Consider the following 26661-nt stretch of genomic DNA (forward strand, 5'->3'; position numbering starts at 1 on the left):
AAACGCGGGGTGGACTGTAAATAATTACAACTTACTATTTAGCTGCCCCCAAGATATCGAGTAGATTCTATGTGAGTGGCCAACGAGATCCGGCGTCCGCGAAGAGCGTTCGATGAGCAGTTGCCGTGGCGTATGGTTAACTTCGGTTGCGATTAATTTACACTCAACTTCGGACGAAATCTCAACTGGCGATTCCTGGTTGGCGCGGGTTATACTGATTACTAACTGAACCGGATGCTTTATAATTTGGTACTGACGTGAACCGAGTGCTTCAAAATTTGGTACTGACGTGAACCGAGTGCTTCAAAATTTGGTACTGACTCTGTGCTTCCGCGGGACCTCTATTTATACCCCGAAAAAAGAGTGTTGAGCCTTTGTCTAAGATGCTAAAGTTAGTTGTAAATGTCATGCGAGATTTACGATTTTTTATAACATTTTATCGTAGTTGATCTAAAGTACATAGAGTGGTTTTGAGAAAAAGAGAAAGTGATTTATAGTTTTTTTCTATTTTAAAAAGCCAAGATTGCTCCGAGACGGATGACGAATTCTGTTATTCTCGCGGAAAATATGACTAGATAAGCAGATGGTTACCATGCTATCATTGTTAGTTCCGAGTCTGGTTTCAGATAATGTTCTTGTTGGAAATTATTCTATGCGTTTATGTTCTTTTTTTCTTTTTAAGTGCGATATGGCGCCTGTGTTTTTGTTCTTAGAAAGATAAAATTGTTAATCAGTCTCGGATGATAAAGCCTAGATTTTTACTATTGCGTGACTTCGATACATTTATAATGTTTTAGCAATCTTGTCTCTTTTCGAGCCTACATTAAGGTTATTATTCTTTCTAGGTTGATTGACGTTTACGAGTTTTTGCGGCGCCTGTCCGGTCCTTTTTCAATTTTATCAGTCCGTTATCAGAAGGCCCCGCTCGAGTCTCGTAGACGTCAACCATAGTCGCGGCGAAGAGAAAAATAAATCGTGGCGTCTGTAGGACGTAACAATGTAAAAGATAAAAATGTATATTATTATAAATTAGTTGCAATTAAAATACAAAAATATACAAAACAATACTGCACATCCACATATTTTCTAAATGTTTAATTATATATTTTTTATAACAAATCTAGTCGATGTAGTCATAAACATGCATAAGCAATCGTTTCAGAAATTAAAGAAAGTTAAAAAAAGAGAAATAATGCAAACATATACTCTTCTTTCTTTGGTTTTGACAAAAAAGCCTTATAGTGTGACTCTTATATATAAGTAACTTACATGTGAATATAAAATTATATTTGTCTAATAATTTATATTTGTAAATGTTATTTAAAATAATCTTATTTTAAGAAAAATTAGAACATTCTGATCCCAAAAATAATTTTTTTCAAAATAAAATTTTTTTTAAACTTAAGTTAATTCAATCTTAACTTAACTTTTATTAACTTATATTATTGGGAGTACAAATTATAATAGTTCGGTCCGTTTTCCAAAATATGGTTCCGGCTGTTATGAATGGTTCATAGTGACAGCTGATTTTGGCGTTTTCAGAGAGGTTAGACATCTGCTAATAATATTCAGTTTATATCGCTTTGAATTTCATACAAAAACCTTGATTTTTACTATGTTTGAAATGTTGAATTTTGTGTTAACCAAGCAGCATTTGCGGGAGGTTCTAATTTTCTGCTTTAATTGGAAGAAAAGTGCAGCTGAAGTCCATCGAATGCTTATCGAAGTTTATAGTGACACTGCTCCAATGATAAATCATGTAGGGAATGGTTTCGACGTTTCAAGGATGGAGATTTCAGTGTTGAAGACAAGCCTCACTCTGGACAGCCAAAAAAATTCGAAGACAAAGAATTAGAGGGATTACTCGAAGAAGATCAGAGTCAAACGCAAGAGGAGCTTGCAAAATCATTGGGAGTAACTCAACAAGCCGTTTTTGCACGATTGAGAACCATGGGAATAATTCAAAAACAAGGAAATGAGGTGCCTTATGAACTGAAACCGAGAGACGTTGAAAGACGATTTTTCACTTGCGAACAGCTTTCAAAGACAACAAAGAAAAGGTTTTTTTGCATCGGATTGTGACTGGAGATCAGAAGTGGATATTCTATGACAACCCTAAGAAGAAAAAATACTAAGCCCGGTCAATCGTTGCCATCGACCTCAATACCAAAGCCGAACATTCATGGTTCGAAGATCATGCTCTGTATCTGGTGGGACCAAAAGGGACCCCAAAAGGGATTACTATGAGCTGCTAAAATCTGGCGATTCCATTACGGGCGATCGGTATCGGCTACAATTGATTCGTTTGAGCTGTGCATTGCGAGAAAAATGGCCGGAATATGAGCAAAGACATGATAAAATTATTTTTCTTCATGACAACGCTCGGCCTCATGTCGCAAAAGTCGTAAAAAAATATTTGGAAACGCTCAAATGGCATGTTTTACTGCACCCGTCGTATTCTCCGGACATTGCTCCTTCTGATTACTAGTTGTTCTGAAGGATTTCGCAAGTCACTGGTTCACTTCTTTCGCAGAAATCGAAAATTGGCTCCAAAATTGGATCGCCTCCAAAGACGAGTCATTTTTTCGAGATGGAATTCGAAAATTGCCTGAGAGATGGGAAAAAGTAGTAACCAGCGGTGGACAATACTTTAATTAATCTGTTCATTCATTTGTTTTGAAATTTTGAATACAAAAAAACGGACCAAACTAATTTGTACTCAATACAATATATATATATATATTATTAACTTATATTATATATATATATATAATATATATTATATCTGTATATATATATATATATATATATATATATATATATATATAATATATTATATATATATATATATATTATATATATAAGGGTTGGTAATTAATATTTTTCTTGAACTAAGTTAAGTTAAAATAAGTGGCTTATAAAATTAATAAAATTAAGTTGAAAGGAATAAAAAATTACCTTAATAAAAGTTAAATTAAGGTTGAATTAACTTAAGTTTAAAAAAAATTTAATTTTGGAAAAAATTATTTTTGAGATCAGAATGTTCTAATTTTTCTTAAAATGAGATTACTTTAAATAACATTTACAAATATATATATATATATATATATATATATATATATATATATATATATATATAGAGGAAAGCCTATGAGATAGGCGTCTAATATGAGATAGCGGCATTTGCTAACTAGTAAGCGATTCTATTGATTCCACCATAAATTTATTGCTCTTGGATTAAAAACTATTTAAAAAATTATTAGATCATGCCAGTAGTCATTGTAAAAAGATTTTAGAATTTCGATGTCTTAAAGTTTCATTGAAATAAGTCTTTAAACATTGTTTATTATTTAATATATAAATTTGACAATAACTTCTTCATTTATTGATAGAGTAAGGTCGTACTAATAGAAAAATACGGGATATGTAAAATTGCTTAATTGTAGAAGTTAGATTTGATGATCGTAAAACCATAAGGCGTGGAAATTGTAATATGAGATACCCAGAATATTTATAATATGAAATAATCCATGGTCCTATGTCATAGTGAAAATCGTTGCTAAAATATAAATTGTACAATAATGAAAAGGACAACCGGAATGAACGTCGAGTGCCTATTTCTGTGATGCTTGATTCGAACTACCTGAAGACGAGTTTTGGGTATAATCTATCGCATGCTCATTTTTTGCGTGCGCTAGCTGTATTTGTTTGTATTTTAGAAAACATTAAATGAAGTTTTTTAATTACAATATTGATATACTTTGCATTTTACAATTAATTTCTTAGGATATTTCATATTAGGAGCACAATTTTTTGACTTTGTGATTTGCTTTCACTTTTTACATTTCTTTAATTAAAAAAAAATGAATTTGAATTAAATTTTATATAACATTATCTTACAGCTTATTATAATAAATTCCCTTCCAAATGACTTATTATTTTTTAAAATTCTGCCCATAGACTTCTAGTATTTACCCAAAATGAACTCGGTATCTCATAATACGATTTTCTTACGGTTTTACGATCATCAAATCTAACTTCTGCAATTAAGCAATTCTACATATCTCGTATTTTTCTATTAGTACGACTCTATCATTACATAATAGGGGCATTTCTTATATATATATATATACATATACCTTAATAAATCAGTCATGAGTCAAAATTAAAACTTTATTCGGATCCAATCGAATCAAAAGGGCCGCGAAACAAACAAAAATTTTCCTCTGGAGATATGCTCGCAAACGCTCCGTTCAAGAGATATTTATTTCTGAAGTCATACAGAACTGTAAAAATAAATAATGTCAAAATAATGTCGAAATAAGTCCTCTTTATTGCTTTACAATAATCAAAATTTAAATATTGAATGTTTTGTTCAAAATGATGACCTCCCGGACACAAGCATCTATCGATGAGAGAACAAGTGGCTGACTGACATTGTGCGTCTGTAATTTCTTTGCAGGCTTGCACAATTCTTCGTTTTAATGATTGAAAATCATTAACAGACACTGCATATACTTTTTACTTCAGAATACCCTATACAAAAAAATCTAATGGTGAAATATAAATATACTATATCGGCATATTCACTATTAGAATACGTACGAAGCATGATTATATAAGTTTTTTATTCAACAAAAACATTCAATAAACTAATAGCAACGAACTATGAGCTACAATTACAAGCTTTACGAACAAAATCAATGGCCTTCAAGTTTCAAAACAAGAAGTATTTCAATTATTCATTCCTATCCAGCAAACACCAAATATAAATACAATATACGTAACAAAGAAATTAGGACAGGGTTACGTGTAACACCGTTATCATTTTCGTTACTTTTTTCAGTAACGATCGTTATTTTTTTCTGTCTGTAATGGTAACGTCATTACATTTTTATAGTAACGAATTTAGCCGTTACTTCAGTTCTCTATTATCTTCTTATTTTATTCTTAATTTCTTAAAAAGTATTTTGTACTTAATATCTTATACTGTGTACTTAATCTTATACTGTTCTAATAAACACTGCCAATGTTGAAAATATATAATTCACATTACATATATATATATATATATATATATATATATATACTGTAAATTTTTGGTATAGATAATTTGGTATGGAAATATTTGGTACAATAAATATTGAAATACACATAATAGTAACCCTAATGGAAATAAATCGGTGAAATTGCCGCCAGCGCATCGCCATGTCATACGTTTCAAGTATTTGAGGCAAATCACCACTTTTAGAGTGGGAAGGAATAGATAAAGGGTGGGTGGTTTATCCGGACAAGACCACGGGTATAATCAGTATTGAACTTCCTAGATAAGTTCGTTCAATCCAACAATTATGCCCTATATTGTCTCGTCCGGATAGACACAACTGTACAGCTGTTCAAAGATGCGATTTGCTAGGAACTGAAATATAAACTTGTTTAATTATGAAGCTTCCTTATATTTTTCTTCTACGTTATATATGTATAAAAAAAATTTTGCTTCTTATGGTGGTAATTAAGATAGGAGAACCGCATTACTGAAATTTTCTAGGTTGATGATCAGTCTCTTGTAGAAATTAACAAAGACGCGGGATTCCCTAACCTGCTGCTCTTTTGATAAGTTTTGAAGTGACTCCTCTCTCTGCTGCTTGTGAGGTTGAAGCGTGTCTAGTGCTGTGAACCGAGAACTTGGCTACGTTAACTCCGCAATCTTGTAGGCCCTGCGGCTAATGTATCCAACGGTTAATTGTATGAGCCGTGACTGCTTTGAGTGGCTTAGAGAAGGAGATGAAAAGGGAGTCACAAGAAGATGGATGCAGCTCCTTTGTCTTATTAATATAGTGTTCAATTAGGAGTACTATGCAGAGATTTTCGTCGTTCTTGAAACAAAAGAAACAGAAGAAAGGAAACGACCCGATGGTGATGTTTTTAGTCGGTCCGGAACCCGAATCATCAATTTTTGCCAATTGAGATTTGTGATAATCTGAGAGAACTAAGAGTTTGAGCGCAGTGCCGAGCGCAAGGAAAAGCGCTTTTTAGTGATGCTTTTTAGAACACCCTGTAAGGGTAGAGAGAAGCTAATTCAGTTATCCTGAATCCCACATAATCGTATCGCGGTCGCGGCGATTTAAGAGCTGCGATGCCCTTACAAAAGCGTCTGACTGTAGAGTGATTACTGATTTCATTACAGAAGATGAAGGAGATCGCCGATCTCATGATATTCAAGCGGAAATGTGAAGAAGTGTTGGGCAATTCCTGAGTTAGAAATTCTAGCGTCTAGGTGGGAATGGGGATACATCGTGGCATTAGCAGAAATTCCACCAAACGCGAAGAGGATATAAGTATTGTTTAATTGTAGATTCTGATAAAGAAGCGAAGAGGGCTGGGATAGCTGCCTGAGGTACTAAGCGTTCCTTAAACACCATGATAACTTCGCAATTTCCAGGAAAAGTGATCTCCACGCCAGATGTTGATTCCTGAAAGGAGAAGAAGTGAACGGTTAGGAAGGAGAAATACTGACTCTGATGTCAATAGACGACAGAATAATGAAAATCAGGCCTGGGGAGGGCACTACCACTATGCCCGTTGCTTTATCGTCCACTATTTTTCTCAGAACTCACGGTAATAAAATGAAAGGAGAAAAAGCATAAAAATTTAAACCCTTCCAGGAAAAGGTGAAGGCGTCTACTGTTATCGCGCTCGGGTCAGGGAAATCATGATATAGGGACATAGGATTTGCATTTGTTATTATTTAAAGAGGAGAATAAATCTACCTTAAAGGGTCCAAAGGTTTCGAATACTTTGTTTTGTGAGAAAGTGACCATTCTGTATCAGAATCTGGATTCTGCATCTGCAATGACATTTTGTATAGATGGAATGTAAAAAGCGAATATGAAAATGTTACGAGCCTCATACCAACGCCAGATTTGCGCTAAGATAAAAAAGGTAAGAAAATTGTATTGAAGCCAAATTTGTTAATATATTAAATGATTAGTTAATATATTAGATGACTTAATATATAGACAACTTTGCTTTCGCCGTTTTCCTATAGATGGCTTTAGCGGTAAGTGGTGGTTGAAATAAATACATCATAGACGTCATACAATAAACTTGGGCATAACCCCCATAGAAACATTAGTCGATTTGTATCTGCATCATAAAGTTATTCTCGATTGAAAATATCAGTTTACGAGCCAAATTCTCGTCATTTGCGGGAGATTTTAATTTTCTGCTTCAATATGAAGAAATCTGCGGCTGAGGCTCATCGAATGCTCTCAAATACTTATGGTGAGGCCGCTATTAGTGAAAGAATATGTCGTGAGTAGTTTCAACGCTTCAAGAACGGTGATTTTGACGAAGACCGGCATAGCGGTGGAAGAGAGAAGGTTTTCGAAGATGCAGAATTGGAGACATTACTTGATCAAGACTCGTGTCAAAATCAAGAAGAATTGGCACGATCATTGGGAGTGACTCAACCACCAACCATTTCAAAACGCCTCAAAGTCATGGGAATGATTCAGAAGCAAGGAAATTGGGTGCCGTACGAGTTGAAGCCGAGAGATGTTGAACAGCGTTTGTTTGCTTGTGAACAGTTGCTTGGAAGGCAAAGACGGAAGGGATTTCTGCATCGCATTGTGACTGGGGACGAAAAATGAGTTCATTACGATAATCCTAAGTGCAGAAAATCATAGGGAATTCCCGGCCATGCTTCCATGTCGACGGTGTGAAGTCCTATCCCACCCCCCGTATTCTCCAGACGTTATTCTCTCTGATTATCACTTGTTTTGATCAATGGCACATGACCTGGCTGATCAGCACTTCCGGTCTTATGAAGAAGTAAAAAATTGGATTAATTCGTGGATCGCTTCAAAAGATGACCAGTTTTTTCGACGCGGGATTCGTACGCTGCCCGAAAGATGGGAGAAAATAGTGGTCAGCGATGGACAAAACTTTGAATAATAAATGTATAACCAGTTTTTTACAATAAAGCGAATTTTGGAAGAAAAACGGTGGAAGCAAAGTTGTACACCTAATAAGTTAAAACCGTCGTATTGTAACATAAATAAGATGTCACAATCTCAAAGATTTGCAGCAAAGCAACGGAGGCCATTGAAGACTGCTTTAATTTCTAAAGCATTTATATGAAGGAAGTTGACCACCAATCGTGAATGCGTGATTCCAAGATGTCCCCCAACCGTTCAAAAAGGCGTCTGTAAGTTCCCTAACAAAGTTTCTTGAACAAATACTATTGGATTGATAAGAATTGAAAAAAATTTTTATTCACCATTTAAAATCTTGAAAATGCGAGGGAATCGTCATAATTGCTGAGTAATCATCGTTATTTTTAGATAGAGCTAAAAATGTTTCTCTCTCAAAAGAATTGGTATAGAGAAGGCCGTATTAAACTACTGGGCATACCGAGACGAGTGAATCGATAAAACTGGCAAAAGTTCTTATACAAGCTTTCTTTGGTAGCCATTCTAGATGTTAAGCATAAGTTTCTCTCGTCGTTGTGGAGAAATTGAAATAGATTGTTCTACTGAATTAAATAGGAAGTCTTACTTGGAATCCTCCTCTAAATATAAATATTTACATTTAGAGGAGGATTTCAAGTAAGACATCGAATAATTTACCAAGGAAGAAATCAAAAAATTGTAGAAGGCTTATAGCAGTGGCGAGATTCGCACGGCACTCGTTGACAAAAGACAGGAGAAGAAAATCATCTAAATATATAACCAATTGACCCCCTGTTGCGCAGATATGTGACCACTGGCCTGAGAATCTTTGTGAAGATGTAAGGGGCTGTAGGATCGAAAGGTAATGCTGTGAAGTCGTAAGTGACTTCGCGCCATTGAAAACGTAAGCACTTTCTGTGTCCCTTGAATATGGAGACCAGTAAGTAGGCGTCCTCTAAATCCAGGGTAGCTTCTCATTTCAGGGAGCAAAAAATGGATGATGGTCCGCCAATCTTCAAACTTAAAGTGTGGTTCAATATACTGATTTAAATTTCGCAGGTTTAGGATGAATCATTTACCTCCAGATGATTTATCTATAAGAAAAAATGAAGATAAAAACTGTTCCTTACAAGGCTTTGCAGGGACGAACTCCCTTAAGCTATAAGCGTTCTAATTCCCTATCGCATAAAACCGTGACGGACTGTAAAAACATCGGTTCGAGGGTATGTGAATCTTAAAGGAACGCTGCAGGAAAAGGGAATTTAATAACCCAGAATAGCCTCCAAAACTGAAGGAAGAAAAATATTAACCTATTTTCATAAAAAGTGCACAGACCTGCGGTTCTTACTCTGTTTAATAGCGATATCGAGTCCGTGATCGTGAGTAGAACCGACGATAGCAGCTGCTGCGATGAGGCTCCGGCGAGTCGCCGACGGACGAATGATTTTCCGACAGCGATAATCTGAACATCCGACGTTGATTTTATTGCCGTAATCCCTATCGAATTGGCTGTAAAGATTTTTTCCCCATTTGTACTGTTTAGAAATCTCACGGCCTGTCTTCTTGCAAACCTGTGCTACTTTGAGGGTTTCACCAAAATTCTGACCGAATAGACACTCGTCGATTGGTGCCGTGTCTGCGGCGTTTTTGCAACAATGTTTAAGGAAGGTTTGGTCCTTCTATTTAACGAGAAGCGGTATAGTGATCAGAGAGAAGGTATATACTCTCCAAAAAAAATATTAGAGCCGACCTTGTTTGGTAAGAATTTGTAGAATTTTTGGATTTAATTTTTGGATTTAACAGGACGGATATACCTGAGACGGATATACAAGAGCTTTAAGACACGCTCCTATCTGAGCCTGCAGAAGCGTTTGATACTCATCACTTAGTGACCGATGGAATTAACGCTGCGGCCAATTCCTTATTAAGTTTAGGTGGGGCTAAAAATTGCAGATCCCCCTTAGACTTGAATTTTGAGAGAAAACGAGTGCGCGCCTCCTTGCTCATACCGCTTCGAGACTCAGTCTGAATTAAACTTAGTATTATATTGTTCCAGCTAGATGAAGCCGAAGATATTTAAGCTCCCCCAAACAGTTCGCAGGTCAAAACCTGTGTTGACTCTGAGTTAAGATTTGAGTCCTGGGGGGCTGCGTGCTCGGTGATCATTGCCTCGGTAAATGTCGGGTCCTGAAGGGGCGTCGATTCGAGGCCTTCATTATCTGCAGCTACATCCGCCGTGAAAAAACGGAGAGAATTAGAAGAAACCATCGGATACGCCTCCCTATGCTAGAAACAAAGCTGGGTCGCTGAGAGGACGCATTAGAGCCTCGAATCTAGCGACTGCCGGTCCTTCATTTTCCTGATTTGAGGTTGAGAGAGTAGCCAAGAATGATGGTGAGAATATATCCATCAATATGTCCATCTGCGTATTGCCTTCTACCGGAATTCTAACCTCTCGATTGCTAGGAGGCAGGTTATGTTAACGAGTCTGATGGGCAAACAGTTCACGAACCTGGTCTAGGAAATCAAATGAATTTCTCATTAGTTCGAGAGCAAACTGGGGAATCCCTTGCCGGGCGCCATTCCCGCGACGAGTCTTACCTCCTCGGCGGGTTTTGTATTCCTGATGAGCGAGAAGCTGGCGATGCCGGCTTCACAAATGCTCCCGCGAGCGATCTCTGGATTTTTCGGTGTGCCGGTGACATTCTCGAGAATGTCTATCACTTTTCTTATGTTTATGTGGCATAATGCAATACTAAGCTGAACACTGAGTGAAACACTTGCTTAGGCGAACGAATAGAACACAATGACATGACAACGCGCTGGCGGCATCCGAGAGCGTTGATGAGCGCGCGAGGCAGAATAATGGTGCGCCCAACGCGCGGATCAGTCTTTTGATTTTGGCGGTTTTTTTCAAATTTTGTTGCGAAGGTACGTGCAAGAACATAACTACATATAGTTGTGTCCATCCGGATGAGACAACATAGAGAATAACTATAGTTTTGTAATCAAAATCTGATCGAGTTTGCTGCCAATATGGCCCCAAATTGGCTAATATTTTGCTATCAGAAAACATATACAATTATTTTCTATATAATTTTTGTTATTTGTTTTGATTAGGGGTATTTGTCTGTTTGTAAAAACACAAATTCTCTGTTTTAAAAATAAATTCTCTACTGTAAAAACAAAAATTATTTGAAAAACAATTTGTATTTTAAAGAAGAGAATTTGTGTTTTTAAAACAGAGAATTTGTTTTTTAAATATAATAGAAAAAATTGTGTTCATAAAACAGAGAATTTGTGTAACTCTCAATATGACCATCGATATGACAGATATCCTCACCTAAATATCTGTCAACTTCAACAATTAATACTTCGATTCGCGGAACAGAGCGACACGTTTTTCTGCTAGATTCATTCATTTCGTGCAAAAATGCGTCGAATAAACTTAATTTTATCAACATCAGAAGTAAGAAGGCTAAACTCAATTACCATAAAAGTATAATATATGAATATTACGATTAAATATACTTCAAATACTCAGTAATGATGTTTATAAATATATATGTATTTATATGCAAATTATGAAGCTTATAAATAAATGAATTAAAATCAATTATAAAATCAATTATGTTTTTTTTATATCCACGCAAAAACAATTTTCAGGGAACCCAGCAAACACAAATATATATTATATAATAACAATTATATTGCTTCCATATAACAGAATAAAACAGATAATATAACGTGCATAACATTCTACGTTATAATTTCCCACTCACTAATCATTGCAGCTATACAGGGTGTACTATTTTAATGAATCACCTCAAATATCTCTTGAATAGTACATTTCAAGGAAAAATGTTTTAAACAAAAGTTTTGAGATTTTGAGAGAGACATAAGATGGTGGACATTAGTTTAACCTTGGGTAGCGTCGTCAAAGTCAGAACAAGGTTACTTTGAATTTTTTAAACGGAACCCCTCATTTTTTATTATTGGGTGTAGGAAAAAGTTCGTAGCGCTTTTGCCACTAGATGGCATTAAATGCTTAGCAGTCGTAACTACTAATCGACAACACTAGACGTGCGTTTAAAAAGTGACATTTCAATCTTTGTTTTGAGTCGAAAAAGATTAAAATAGATGAAGTGGATCAAAAGTTATTTTATTTTGAAAATGGAAATAAATAAGGAAAAAATTCGCTATATTTTGTAGTATTACTAAAGACAAGAACGCTGCACAGACTCGTGAAAAAATTTGTGCTATTTACAGTGAAGATACTCTATCAAAATCAACAGCACGGAAATGGTTCGCTCGTTTTCGTATTGGAAATTTCGATGTGAAAGATGAACGTCGCTCCGGTCGACCAATCATTGAAAAGTCCGATGAAATCATAGAAAAAGTCGAGCGTGATAAGCATATGAGCACTGTGGAGATTGCCAGGGAACTAGGCATCACAAAACAGTTTTAAATCATTTACACAAAGCTGGATACAAAAAGAAGTTCAATGTTTGGGTTCTTCACGAGTTGAGTGTTAAGAACATGATGGACCGAATTAACATTTGCGATACACTACTAATGCGAAACAGAGTGAAATTGAGCCATTTCTGAAGAGAATGATAACCGGTGATAAAAAATGGATCACGTACGACAACCAAATTCGCAAAAGATTGTGGATAAAGGAAAGAGAAAAGGCACAAGCAATCGCAAAACCTGGATTGATGATGAAGAAGATGATGTGTGGTAGGATTGGAAGGGAATCGTTCACTATGAGCTGTTATCGCCCGATCAAACAATTAATTCCGAACTGTGAACAACTGGAGAGCAGCAACAAGCAATTGAGAGAAAGTGGCCAGAATTAATCAATAGGAGGGGTGTCGTCTTCCATCACGACAATGCTCGACCACACACATCTTTGATAGCTCGGCAAAAAATACGAAAGCTTGGCTGGAAAGTCTTAATGCATCCATCGTATAGTCCTGACATAGCACCCTCAGACTATCGTTTGTTTAGGTCTCTGCAGAACTCTCTTAATGGTGTAAAGCTGGCTTCAAAAGAGGCCTGTGAAAATCACTTGAAGCAGTTTTTCGACCAGAAACTACAGAAGTTCTACCGCGATGGGATTATGGCTCTGCCCCAAAAATGGCAAAATATTATTGAAAATAATGAAGTATATTTTTATTTTTTTTTACAATAAATTGATTTCAATACTCTAAGAAAAGCACTTGAATTTTATTAAAAAACCGCCACGAATTTTTTTCCCAATATTATCCTAAAAACCATTTAAGAGGTTTTAGTCGGTCGGGCCTTGCGTAATGCTAATGCCTGCGGTACTGTAACTTGCAAGCCTTATAACTCAAAAAGTACTTAATGAAAATAACTTAATTATAATGTTTTGGAAAGCTCTCGAGATAAGCTACATGAATACGTAACGAAAAAAAAGTGATCTTATCCTGACCTTGACGCCACCCAAAATCAAACTAGTGGCATCATCTTATACCTCCCTCAATGTCTCAAAACTTTTATCTGAATATTTTTCCTTAAGATGCACTGCTCAAAAGACATTTGAGATGATCAATTAAAATAGAACATCCTGTATAATATAACATATAACTTAAGATGTCATATAACAGTGTTATCATTTGCTGCGCTAATGTTATAAAACTGTAATTTGATTGTTATGTTGCTATACAGTAGCCTAACTTAATTTAATGCTCTTTGCACATATAATATTAATCCCAGAAAAGATTTTTGAATTAATTCTAAAGCGAAAACAAATGAAACAGTTTGCTTTTGCTTAAAATTAATTCAAAGATCTTTTCTAGGATTAATATGTGCAAAAAACATTTCCTGAAAATTGTTTTTGCATGAATGGGATAGAATAATATACAATAATATATATTATATTAGGTCATTTAAAAAGTATCCGCGGTTTTTTGTTCAATTTTTGAATGAAATTTTTCTTTATTGAAAATCAATTTTAATCAAGTATGTATTGTCCATTATTATCTATAACCTTTTGCCATTTTTCGGGTAATTTCATAATTCCATCCGTGTAGAACTTCTGTGATTTATCGGCGAAAAACTTTCTCAAGTGATTTTCGGCAGCTCTTTTATCGGTCAATGTTTTTCCATCAAGAGAGTTCTGCAGAGATTGAAACAAATGGTAGTCAGACGGTGCAAGGTCCGGGCTATACGGTGGATGCATCAAAACTTCTCAACCAAGCTCCCTCAATTTTTGGCGCATCATCAAAGATGTGTGTAGTCTGGCGTTGTCATGATGGAAGACAACACTGTTTTTTCTGTTAATTAATTCTGGTTGTTTTTCCTTAATCTATCCAGTTGTGAACAGTAGAGCTCTGAATTAATCGTTAGGCCATGTGGTAACACCTCATGATGGACGACTCCCTTCCAATCCCATCAGAATCATCTTATTTGCCGTCAATCCAGGCTTTGAAGTCGTTTGTGGTGGTTCGCCGCGCTTATTCCATGATCTTTTACGAACGATATTCTTGTATTTCACCCATTTTTCATCACCCGTGATGATTTGCTTCAGAAATGGGTTGATTTCGTTGCGTTTTAATAGTGTTTCGCTGATGGAAATTCAATCAATCAAATTTCTTTGCGTTAATTCATGTGGCACCCAAACATCGAGTTTCTTTGCGTAGCCAGCCTTTTTTAAATGATTCCAAACTGTCACAGTTGATTCTTAGTGCATTGGCTATCTCCTGACAGTTCACATGCCGGTCTTGCTCGACCAGTTGCAAAATTTCATCGACTTTTTCAGTGACTGGCCGACCAGAGCGAGGTGGATCTTTGACATCAAAATTTCCAGAACGAAATCGAACAAATCACTCCTGTATCCTGCGTTCACTTACAGCATCCGCGCTGTAAACTTCACAAATTTTTCTACATGTTTGTGCTGCGTTTTTGCCTTTTTTGTAATAAAAAAGCATCACATAGCGTATTTCTTCAGAAATTTCACTCATTTTCAAACCAATATAACTTTTGACACGATTGATGAATCACCAAACTTTGTTTACAAAAAATGTAACCTAAAATGTCATCTTTCAGACGCGCGTTCGTTTGACACAATCGGATTAATGTTGCCCAATATATGACCATCAACACCATCTAGTGACAAAAAACCGCGGATACTTTTTAAATGATCCAATATATTAATTGACTATTTATTTCGTTAAATTAATTTCATTTATAGATATATTATTCGTATCTTTTATCTATTTTATTATCTTTCTTTTCTTGCTTTAACATATATAACAATGTACTTCTCATAATAATTAACTTTCCGTATATAATTATTTCTCATTATATACCTATAAAGATTTTTTAAAAGCTTAGAACAATATTTATGAATTAAAAATGTAGGCTGAATAAGAGAAATTCTATTACTCTTCTATTATAATAAGAGATCATCTCGGTTTGAATAAGATGCGTTTCTTAATGAGTTTTTTCTCTTTATTCTCTTCCTTTTCTTTGTCCTCCCTTGTCTTTTCCTCCCTTTGGTTCTCTTTGTCTTTTCTCTTTTCTGCTCTTTTTTGACGCTATTTAACGAAACGGAATCATTCGGCTGCAAAATTGTCGAACTACGTTTTCGTGAGTATCGTATTCGTGATGCGAGATAATTATTCCTTAAAACGAAATTAAGGATCCTGACTACTCAGGCAAGAACTCTGCGTTGACGGTGGCGATACAAAATCAAACGATGGTATGGCGAAACTAATAGCCACACACACACACACACACACACACACACACACAAGCGCGCGCACGCGCACACACACTTAAGCACAAGCCCATGTCGTGTGCCCGCCTGCGGCGCGCCAAGAGTGAACGAGACAGTGAGCTTCTTCTCACACTAATCACTTGTTTCAAGCGATCGAAAATGCTTTCTCGGCCATTCGGCAGCCCTAGGCATCAATAAAAGGTAAGGGGGTATTCTAAATAACATATAAGTTTTAATAAATTATAGTAATGGTGTACTCTTCCCATTAACCCAGAATAGTATAATATAAATCATGTTAAAACGCAACAGTTTACGAGATATTTAATTGTTTACGATTTTTCATGCGCATTATATATAGTACACCTCTCCTTCATAAACTCGAGTAGCGAGTAAGAATAGTTCAGTAAAAGTAGAATTTTATCGGAAAAAAATTATAAACCAGCATTTCTCTTCACGAAAGTCTCGAAATGCAATCAGGAAAGAAATGCGTATGTTTGAGATTCGAGGCTTGTGAAGAAAATATGTGAAAAAAAATCGAACAGTTGTAAAAAGCACATTTTTCGCTTATAAAACGAAAGATTGATTGTAGAAAAAATATATTGTGGAAAAAAATTCGGTATAAAAAATGAAGGTATTCGAAATATCTACAAAATGAGACATGGAACTTTAAAATCGATCTATTAATTCAGTAGAAAAAAAATAAAAAACACCGAAAAAATCCTTTTTTTCACTCGCTCTCTGTTCATTGAGATTTAAACGTAAGTAAAGCTTTGAATTTCTTGCTAAATGTAGTCTTCATAATGACGAACAAATCTAGCCCTGAACAAACCTAAAATGTTCATTAATTTTTGCAAAAAGCCATTGTTCATTAAAAACTCCTCCTGTCTGAGGAAAACTTAATTTCTTCATCTTTGAGCAGTTTACAGCAATTTACAGGAGTTTTTCTTCTTCAAGAGTTGCATTATCACACTTAATAACAAAACGATTTTTTGCAGTTAAACTATTATAAAACTTTAAAAAGAAGATTTTTTTTGTATAAAAAAATGGAAATAATTTCGTTAATATGGATCATATCAAATAGTCGTGTGAAGCATTCGAAATCTGACGTTTTTCTACGAATTTAAAAAAAAAGATTACTCTTTGATTATTAGGAGCCGAGATAACAATTTTTTTTTCAAAAACACTGCTCTAGTTTTTAAGATTGAGTTCTGTCTGGCACCAATTTATCAAAGAAAAATTGAATTTGCTGTTAAAAAAATCTCGAATTGTAACCATGAAATTTTTAGTTTAGAAAATTTTTTCTTTCTTAAATTTTTATTTTGGTTTATTACTAAAAAATCACGTTTATGGAATGCATGTTTGATTAACAAATTTAAATCATTAGCTATGTTTCTTTATTTAATATTCTGTAAAAAGTTTAATTGTCCAATTGGACAATTAAATGTACGGAATTATCAGTACAAAATTATTTGAATTTAATTGTAGATGCAAATATGACATATATAAACAAATAATTAATAAATAATTTGCCAAATGTTAGCATAACTGTTAAAAATATAAACACTAACTTTCGAAAATATAAAAGTAAATTAATGTTACATGAAAAATATATTTTGCAACTATATTCAACAGTTATACTAACATTTGACAAGTTATTTATTAATTATTTGTTTACGTATGTCATATTTGCATTTGCAATTTAATCACAAAAATAATTTTGTACTGATAATTTCGTACATTTAATTATCCAATTGGACATTTTTTACAGCAAATTTAATAAACATAGCTAATGTGACTTAAATTTGTTAATCAGACATGCACTCCATATTCAAACATGATTTTTTAGTAATAAATCAAAAAAATAAAAATTCAAGAAACCAAGAATTAAAAATTTCATGGTTACAATTACTTTCCGAAACATTTGATTAAGCTATTTGCTTATATCTCGTCGAGCTATCCCAGATTTAAAAAAACATCATGTTTTCACATCCATTTATTGTTGAGAAAATATAAATTTAGCAAATTTTAACGAAATCAGATACGCGCGAATCGCCGAGTGACTCGATCTTCCCCACTCTACCGGCTTCCCTCACTCCGCCCGGCGCACTGCCTCACTCGCGTTCTTCATCTTTCAATGGTTTTAAACAAACTTTTTCGACAGCAAAAAATTGAAGAATTTTTCAACAACAAATTCAATTCTTCCTTAACAAATTGGTGCCAGACGGAACTCTTAATCTTAAAAATTAGAGCCACAGTAATTTTTTGAAAAAAAATTATTATCTCGGCTCCTAATAATCAAAGGGTAATCTTTTTTTTTAAATTCGTAGAAAAACGTCAGATTTCGAATGCTTCACACGGCTATTTGATATGATGCATGTTAACAAAATTTCTATTTTTTTATACAAAAAAAAATATCCACTTTTCAAAGTCGTTTTATAATAGTTTAACAAAAAATCGTTTTGTTATTAAGTATACGTGATAGTGCAACTCTTGAAGAAGAAAAATCACTCCTACAAATTGCTGTGCAACTGCTCAAAGATGAAGAAATTAAGTTTTTCGCAGACAAATTTTTACTGAACAATTGGTCTTTTGCAAAAACTAATGAATATTTCAGGCTCGTTCAGGATTAGATTTGTTCGTCATTATGAAGGCTACATTTAGCAAGAAATTCAAAGCTTTACTTACATTTAAATCTCAATGAACAGAGAGCGAGTGAAAAAAAGGCTTTTTTCGATGTTTTTTGTTTTTTTTCTACTGAACTAATAGATCGATTTTAAAGTGTGGGAATAAGTGACTCGATTGATGAGTCAAATTCCCACGCTTGTCGTGTGATAGAAGAGGTAATGATCGACACTTTTCTTGTAACTGGTAACGATGAATCTTTATTACTCGAGCTCAAATGAATATAACCGTATAGGATGAGCGCCATAATCTATCTGTAGTCTTATTTTTTCTCTGACGCTACATGTAGGCAACTCGCAACCTACAAAATCCCTAGGCTTTCTACACTCGCTGCGCTAGTGAGGTATTGAGAAAGTAGTTCCCTACATAAAGTTCCACGTTTCATTTTGTAGGTATTTCGAATACCTACATTTTCTATACCGAATTTTTTTCCACAATTAATTTTTTTTACAATCAATATCTTTCGTTTTGTAAACGAAAAATGTGCTTCTTACAATTATTCGATTTTTTTTCGCATATTTTCTTCACAAGCCCCGAGTCTCAAACATATACATTTCTTTCCTGATGGCATTTTGAGACTTTCGTGAAGAGAAATGCTGATTTATAATTTTTTTCCGATGAAATTCTACTTTTACTGAACTATTCTTGCTACTCGAGTTTATGAAGGAGAGATATACTATATATAACGCGCATGAATGATCATAAACAATTAAATAATCGTAAACTGCATTTTAACATGATTTATACTCTTCAGAATTAATGGGAAGGGTACACCATTATTATAACTTATTAAAATTTATATGTTATTTAGAATGCCCCCCCTCCCATCCCTTATTGATGCCGAACGACCAAGAAAGCATTTTCGGTCACTTGAAACAAGCGACTAGTGTAAGAGGAGCTCGCTGTCTCGTTCACTCTCGGCCGCAGGCGAGTACACGGACATGGGATCGTACTTGTTTGTATGTATAGTGCCGCTACGAATGGCTGAACTTATAGGCATGGAAAAGTGCCATTTTGACGAAATTTATGTTGCGTGCGATTTCATTATTATTTGCTTAATTGTGAAAATGTAATTTGTTTCGTACTTATTAAAGTCGTAATTATCGACGAAAACTAAAATTATCTTGGAATTTTATATGTACAGGGTCCGGCAAAATGATCTTCCATTTTAATCTTTAATAAAAATGCCATTGTAAATGCTATTTAGATTTTATTTTTATTAACTGAAAATTTATGCTATGCCATTTGTTTTTATTGAGTTTTGAAAATTACAGAGTCCAAGTGGCGACCATTTTTTTCGATACACATTCGAAGCTGATTTCTAAAAGTTTCCATCACTCGAGCAATAATTTGAGGCGATATTCCTGTAATTTCTTGGCGTATTGCTGCTTTCAATTCGTCAATGGTTCGGGGGTGGTGTTGAGAAACCTTCGCTTTCAGGTAGCCCCAAAGGAAAAAGTCGCATGGGGCAAGATCGGGTGAACGCGCAGGCCACCTAACGTCTCCACGTAACGAGATTTGCGTCGTAATCACAGATTCGTTATTTTTCATAAATGTTTCGGTAACGAAGGCACGATGTTCGTCTGTCCAATTCATGACGACAACTGAAATGGCAAAGCGCGAGCTATCAACCGACTACGCTAAGCTCCCCCTCTCTTCAGTGGTTCGGGGACAGTTGCGGTGCAAAATGTGGGAGATCATTTTGCCGGACCCTGTAAAAGCGTATATTTTATTCGTTTCAACAGCTGTCGGATCGAGTGTTTCTGCCCGAATACAGGCTCACTTATGTGCCATTTACAACCATTTACTGACTGTCAAGGGAGAAAAGGACAGTTTTCATCGATTTTTACAAGTGTTTTAAAGTGATCTCGTCATTTCATCCAAATTGTCTTTATTTAAAAATAGCACGCAACATAAATTAATGTGTCATTCCTTGCTTCTGACGTCACGATTCCAGCATGACCGCCGCGACAAGTCAGGAGCCTTAATATAAAATTAATAAAAAGTAATACAATATATTTTTAATTTATGATTTTGCAACATTTTTTACATACTCTTTATATTTATTACGAGCTGTAAATTGTTTAACCGAAAATGATTCCGTATACTCTTCCAAGAATTTATGGCACATCCATTGGTAAAAATCTTTTTTAGAGTATGATGGATATTATCCCTAAGGCTATTTCCTCCAATTTGATATAAATCGTTTCTATAAAAAAAATTTAATTTCAAATTTTGTTTAAGTTAAAGCAAAATAACAAAGTTAAAAAAAATCCGGATAGAATACTTAAAAATTATCAAATAAATATAATTTAATAAGAGGGAAAAATAACAGGCACGCACGCACGCACGCATCTGACATTTATAGAAAATAGGTATTGAAATCAAATGCAGGTGCATAAATGCAACTGTTTGTTATAATAAGAAACATTATCATACTTTATACTAATTTATCATTCTATAATATATCTGCAAATCTTTGATTTGCAAGTAGCACACATTGTTTCATAAACGTTTTGTAACAACTTAAATTCCTGTAAAACATTTTTAAAATGATGTCTCACTTAGAATTCCAATAATTTAATTAAAACTGGATTCGATAATAAAACTCACAGTGGCGAAAAATATGATCTTTAGCGATAATATAAAAATAATACGAAAGGAAGATTTATATATTTCGTTTTATTTTATTTAGTCATTAACTGAGAAGATCATTGACTTTAATAAAGATAAAAAATGATTTCAATTAGAAATAATATTATATTAAAAATCAAAGATGTAATTAACCTTGACTTGAATAGTTTTTAAAGTGTAGGAAATAATTATTTTTGTTACTGTAATTTAAATATACTTTTAAAAATATTTGTGCAGAAAAAAATTTATTTTCTTATTAGTAAAAAAGTAACAAAAAAAATGAGAAAAATTAAATCTTTAGATTATGAAATCTAAAGAAATTAAAACAATAATTTTGTACATAAGATTACAAACATCATGAAATGCGCGTTTGTGCACATCATTTAATCTATAACAAAATTTTTTAAATTATTAACCCCTTGATATATACAAAATTATTTCCTATAAAATTAGCGAAATATTAATAGATAGTTGTGTTCAACAGAAAAAGCAGTTTCATAATTGTTGTAAGATTTTTAAATATAATATTAATGTATTGTATTTATATAAAGACTTTTGTTATCAAATAAAAATAAATGTACGTAAAGGGCATATAAGAATTAAAGTCAATAAAACTTGAATAAAAACATATACATATGTATGAAAATCTGATATGTATTGAAATATCTGAGCTGACGAAAATGATACAGAAGTATAGGAACTCTATTAAGTATTTTAGATAAATAATTTGAAATTTACAATTCAAAAACACGATAGGATGTTATTAATTATTAATTTTCATAAAACGTGACCAGATAGAAATTATTTAAAAATTATAATTAAACTATATGATGAAAATGATAGAGAAATATAGAAAATTTATATCAGGCAAATGATTTAAAATTTGAGATTAAAAACGATACTTAAGGTATGTGATAAATGTGATATAATGTTTATAAGAATCTATGCAACTTAATCCAGAATTGTCTCTATAATCATATTGTCTCTACTATCACATGCTAAAGTATTCAGACAAGCGTGCGATTATAACTCAGCGTTAAAGTGCTAGACTATTATCCCATAGGTTTTAGATTTGAATCCCGTCGATATTCCAATATGCGTTTTCAAAAATTGTAAATTTCCGATGCATAATTATAATTAATAAATTGCACGTGAAAATATAAATAAATTCTACAAAAGAATAATAAAAAATAATAATTGTATTTTAATTATTATAAAAAAGCTTTTTTTAAAAAATAATATGAAATTTACGATTAATACAATACTATTAATTATGATAAAACATGACCAGATAGAAATTGATTAAAAACGATATCTAAGCCGTGCGACAAAAACGATAGAGAAATATAGAAAATCTATCAAATATATCAGGTAAATAACCTGAAATTTACGAACCAAAAACACGATAGAATATTATTGATTTTGATAAAATATGACTAGATAGAAATTGATTAAATACAATATATAAGCTATATAACAAAAACGATAGAGAAATATAGAAAATCTATCAGATATTTCAGATAAATAATCTGAAATTTACGAACCAAAAACTGATTTAATCAGATAGAGTTTTTTCCTATCTGATTCTATCGGACTTTTTTAGCAGGAATGTTTTCTCCGTTATCGCCCATCATTGCTGACCTGGTGATACAAAGACTAAAACGAGGCGCGTTGTCACGGTTTGGCGATCCTCTCCCGTTTTCTTATCGCTACGTCGATAATATATGTACTGCGGTTCTTGTTACTAAGATAGAATTTATTTTAGATTGTTTTAATTCCTTCCATCCAAGATTACAACATACAATAGAAGTTAGAGATAATACTTTGAATTTTTTAGATATTATCATCAAAAAGAACAATGATTCTTTGGAGTTTGATTGGTATTATAAACAAAGCTATTCTGGCAGATCTTAATTATTTCTCTAACCACCCGACATCACAAAAAAGAGGCACTATTATAAGATTGGTGGATAAAGTTTTAATGTTGTTAAAATACCACATAAATAATCTAAAATTGGTAATAATGATTCTGCTCAAGAACGACTATCCACTAGATTTTATTTTTGATATGACTAATGATAGGATTCAATACCATTTAAAAAAAAAATAGGCTTACAGGAATCATTTAATATTGATAATTCACTGGAACGAATAGCTTAGTTTACGATATCATTCATACCATCAATCACGGAAAAATTTAATAGATAATCAATAGTAAGGACACAAAAGTTTCTTTTTACAGCACAGACAAATTAAAAAAATTTATTAAAGCTCAAAAAGATCCATGCCCATAATTAATAAAAATAATGTAGTATACAAAATTAATTGTAGAGATTGCGATGCGTCTTATGTTGATCAAACAGGAAGACAACTTGAGACGAGAATTACATCGTAACCATATAAACTGAAAAACTTCCAATCTTTCAGTAATAACCGAACATAGATTACAATTCAAATATAAATTTGATTGGGATAACATTTTGATTATGAATGAAAAACCGTACCATAGTAAACGTTTAATTTCTGAAATGATTAATATTAAAAAACAAAAAAAATAGTTTAAATCTACAGACGGATACTATAAGTCTTCATAAGTAATATTTATCAATAATAAATAGTATATGACTTTACATCACCGGTACTGCGTGAATTTTGCGAGTCTTTGTTTAGTCGCTTGTCTTTTGTAACGTTCACATGTGTTAGTCTGACCATCTCATTTGTTAAATTATGTGATTGACTCTTTTTACATTAAAGAATATTTGATCAAGAATTATTGATCATCACTAGACATGTTTTAACATTATCATATTTTGTGACTTCTTCGGTGAGTTTTATTTTGATTAACGTTTGTATAAATTAGTTTGAATTGTGTTCTCAATTTTTTCATATTATTCACAAATTCATTGAAATTTTAACATTTAATCGATCAGCTTATTGGGAACAATTTATATCTCTCAATGTACAATCCATCGAAGATCATTAACTTAACTTATCTTTACTTGATATTATCGTTTCACTCATCTACTATGGATTGCAATTATAATAAATCTGAAGATCAAGAAGCCGAAACATGTAATTACTGTTTGCTTAGATCATCGAAATATTTTATTGTTCTGAGATATTTTATATGTTATACCATCGAGATTTTTAAAGGAGTGATATCGAGAATCTATATTATATGTATATGTATTATCATATGTATATGTATTTATTCAAGTTTTATTAATTTTTGACTTTTATATGCTCTTTATTTAGATTTATTTTTATTATATATCAAGTGAGAGAGAAATTAAGGGCAAAAAACAATCGTACTAAAAATCTTATAATAGTTGCAAAGCTAGATTGCATTCAGAATCAGAAATTATCATCTGGATGCACTCTGATGTTCTTTTATCCTTGTTTAACATTCGTGAACAACAAGGATAGAACGACATCTGAACAAAAATAAAATGTATCTGGACGACGATTTTAAACGCAGCCCTACTTTTTCTGCTGAATGTAGCCGATATTACGGAAAAATAGCAATTAAACAATTAAACCTTCTATTTAAAAGTAAATATACATTGTTTGTTACTACATTGTTTAAAAGTAAATATAAAAAGATTGCGTATCTCTATTATCTTCGATAAAATAATATATTATAACACAATGGATAGAATAAAAATTATATTATATTTTTTTATTATAAATTTGCTATCAAGTTAAAAACATTAAATATATATTATACAAACAAAACATATATTTATATTTTTATATTCTAATTGTTCGAGAGCGAGGCAATAGTGATAGAAAGAGAATTTGCCTCGCTCTCGAACATTTCTAATCCTTCGAGCCAGATTCGCCTTTGCCGATCAGCAATGTTTGAGAGCGAGGCAAAGCGAGAGCGGTAGAAAGAGAATTTGAACGAGAAGGTGTTTAGCTAAAGTTACGCGAATCTTCGATCACAAGTCAAACGCGGCGGTTTTCTAGCGGCAGAGCGTCTCACAGGCGATTGCACTTATTGCGGAGCGTTAACTCTGACCGAAAAAAAGTGAAGAAAAAGGATCACAGCTCGATTCGGCCTTTTATCCCTGTAGAACAAGGCTTTCTTTTTCAATCGCCTATGAAATTCTCGAAAAATTATAAAAATTGAGATGACCCCATGATTCGGGTCGTGATTGGCAATTCTGAACCGCGACGGCCAAGCGATATGCTATTGCACGCCCAATTCAGGAATTCCAATTGGGGTATCAGTATATTATGCGTTTCGCGTCACGCGAGCGCACGTGCGCTGAGACCGATCTGAATTTGATTACCGTTCTAGCGGTTGATTTTTTGTGTATGTACGACATGCGGCTTTGATTATATTTTTTGATTTTATCAACTAAGTGATTGTCAAGTTTATTTTTTTTGAAAACTTCTAGAAACGTTTGAAATTGTTCTAGAAGCTTCCAATCCACATGTCGCACGTACACCAAATCTGCGAAAACTGATTTTTCGGATGCATATCGAACACTAATATATAATTGCATCCATAAATTTTATGGACATTTTAATAAAATGCAATAAAGAAAAAATAAACTTACAAATTGTGTTACTGCTTCGTGAAGTTTGAAGTTTTCAACATTAAATCAAATTCTTTAATATTGTTTATTGTGATCAATGGTAACAATTCTACAATGAAACTATCATCACCATCCAATGGATTTAATGCACGGTCTTTTACATTATTTTCCAGTTTAATTAGTCGTCGTTTTAGGTCTTTAATAAATCTCTAAATTCGCTGTTGCTATAAACTGCCTGCAACAATAAAAATGTATTTCATACAAAATAATATAATTGTTACATGATATATAAATAATGCAAAAGTTATTTATTTTTTATACTGGATATATCTGTGTTAAACTCCTTACAAAACAAAAAGTAGTCTAAAACATTTTTATATTTATACATGTATGTACATATATATATATATATATATATATATATATATATATATGTACGAAGGCAAATCAATAAGTACCCGTGTTAGTAATGAAAACGCAAGCTTTTCACAAAAATTTTTTTTATTTTTCAACGTAATCCCCTTTTAAGAGGATATACTTTTCTCAACGCTTCTGCCATTTTTTTCAACCCCTCAGAAAAATACGATTAGCCGAACTCTGCAAAATAGGTCTCCGTTTCGGCGATGACCTCCTCATTCGATGTGAATTTCTTTCCTGAGCCATTTTTTCAAGTTTGGAAACAAGAAGAAGGGGGCTAAATCCGGAGAATACGGTGCATACGGCAGCAATTCGTGGCGCAATTCGACCAATTTGACTGTGGCGACTGCGGAGGAGTGAGCCGGTGCATTGTGAGCAATCGTGGCACCCATCGGACCGATAGCTTCATTCCCAAGTTATGCAAAATATTGAATGAATCACTCTGAAATTTTGTATGACGTCGTTTGAAAGATGGTAGTACATGATGGTAATGCCAACTTGCATCAGCAACGTCGCCTATCTTGAAACACAGATACTTATTGATTTGCCTACGTATATATACAGGATGGCATCAAATTTCGGCCCCACTCGTCCTGAGCAGATAGAGCAGACTATACTAAATCGAAAAGTCTTGTACCATTTTACAATTTGCACAATAGTTAATGAGACGTAATATTTATAGCAACAG

At 33.4% G+C, this 26661-nt stretch overlaps 1 pseudogene; it reads right to left on the bottom strand.

The window, feature by feature from the left end:
* Window positions 1-9449: 9449 nt before the first annotated feature.
* On the bottom strand, window positions 9450-10025 carry LOC147908078 (uncharacterized; annotated as a pseudogene).
* Window positions 10026-26661: the final 16636 nt, after the last annotated feature.

This window comes from Acromyrmex echinatior, chromosome 11 (genome assembly GCF_024713525.1).
Source record: "Acromyrmex echinatior isolate Ae372 chromosome 11, ASM2471352v2, whole genome shotgun sequence".
Taxonomy (NCBI): domain Eukaryota; kingdom Metazoa; phylum Arthropoda; class Insecta; order Hymenoptera; family Formicidae; genus Acromyrmex; species Acromyrmex echinatior.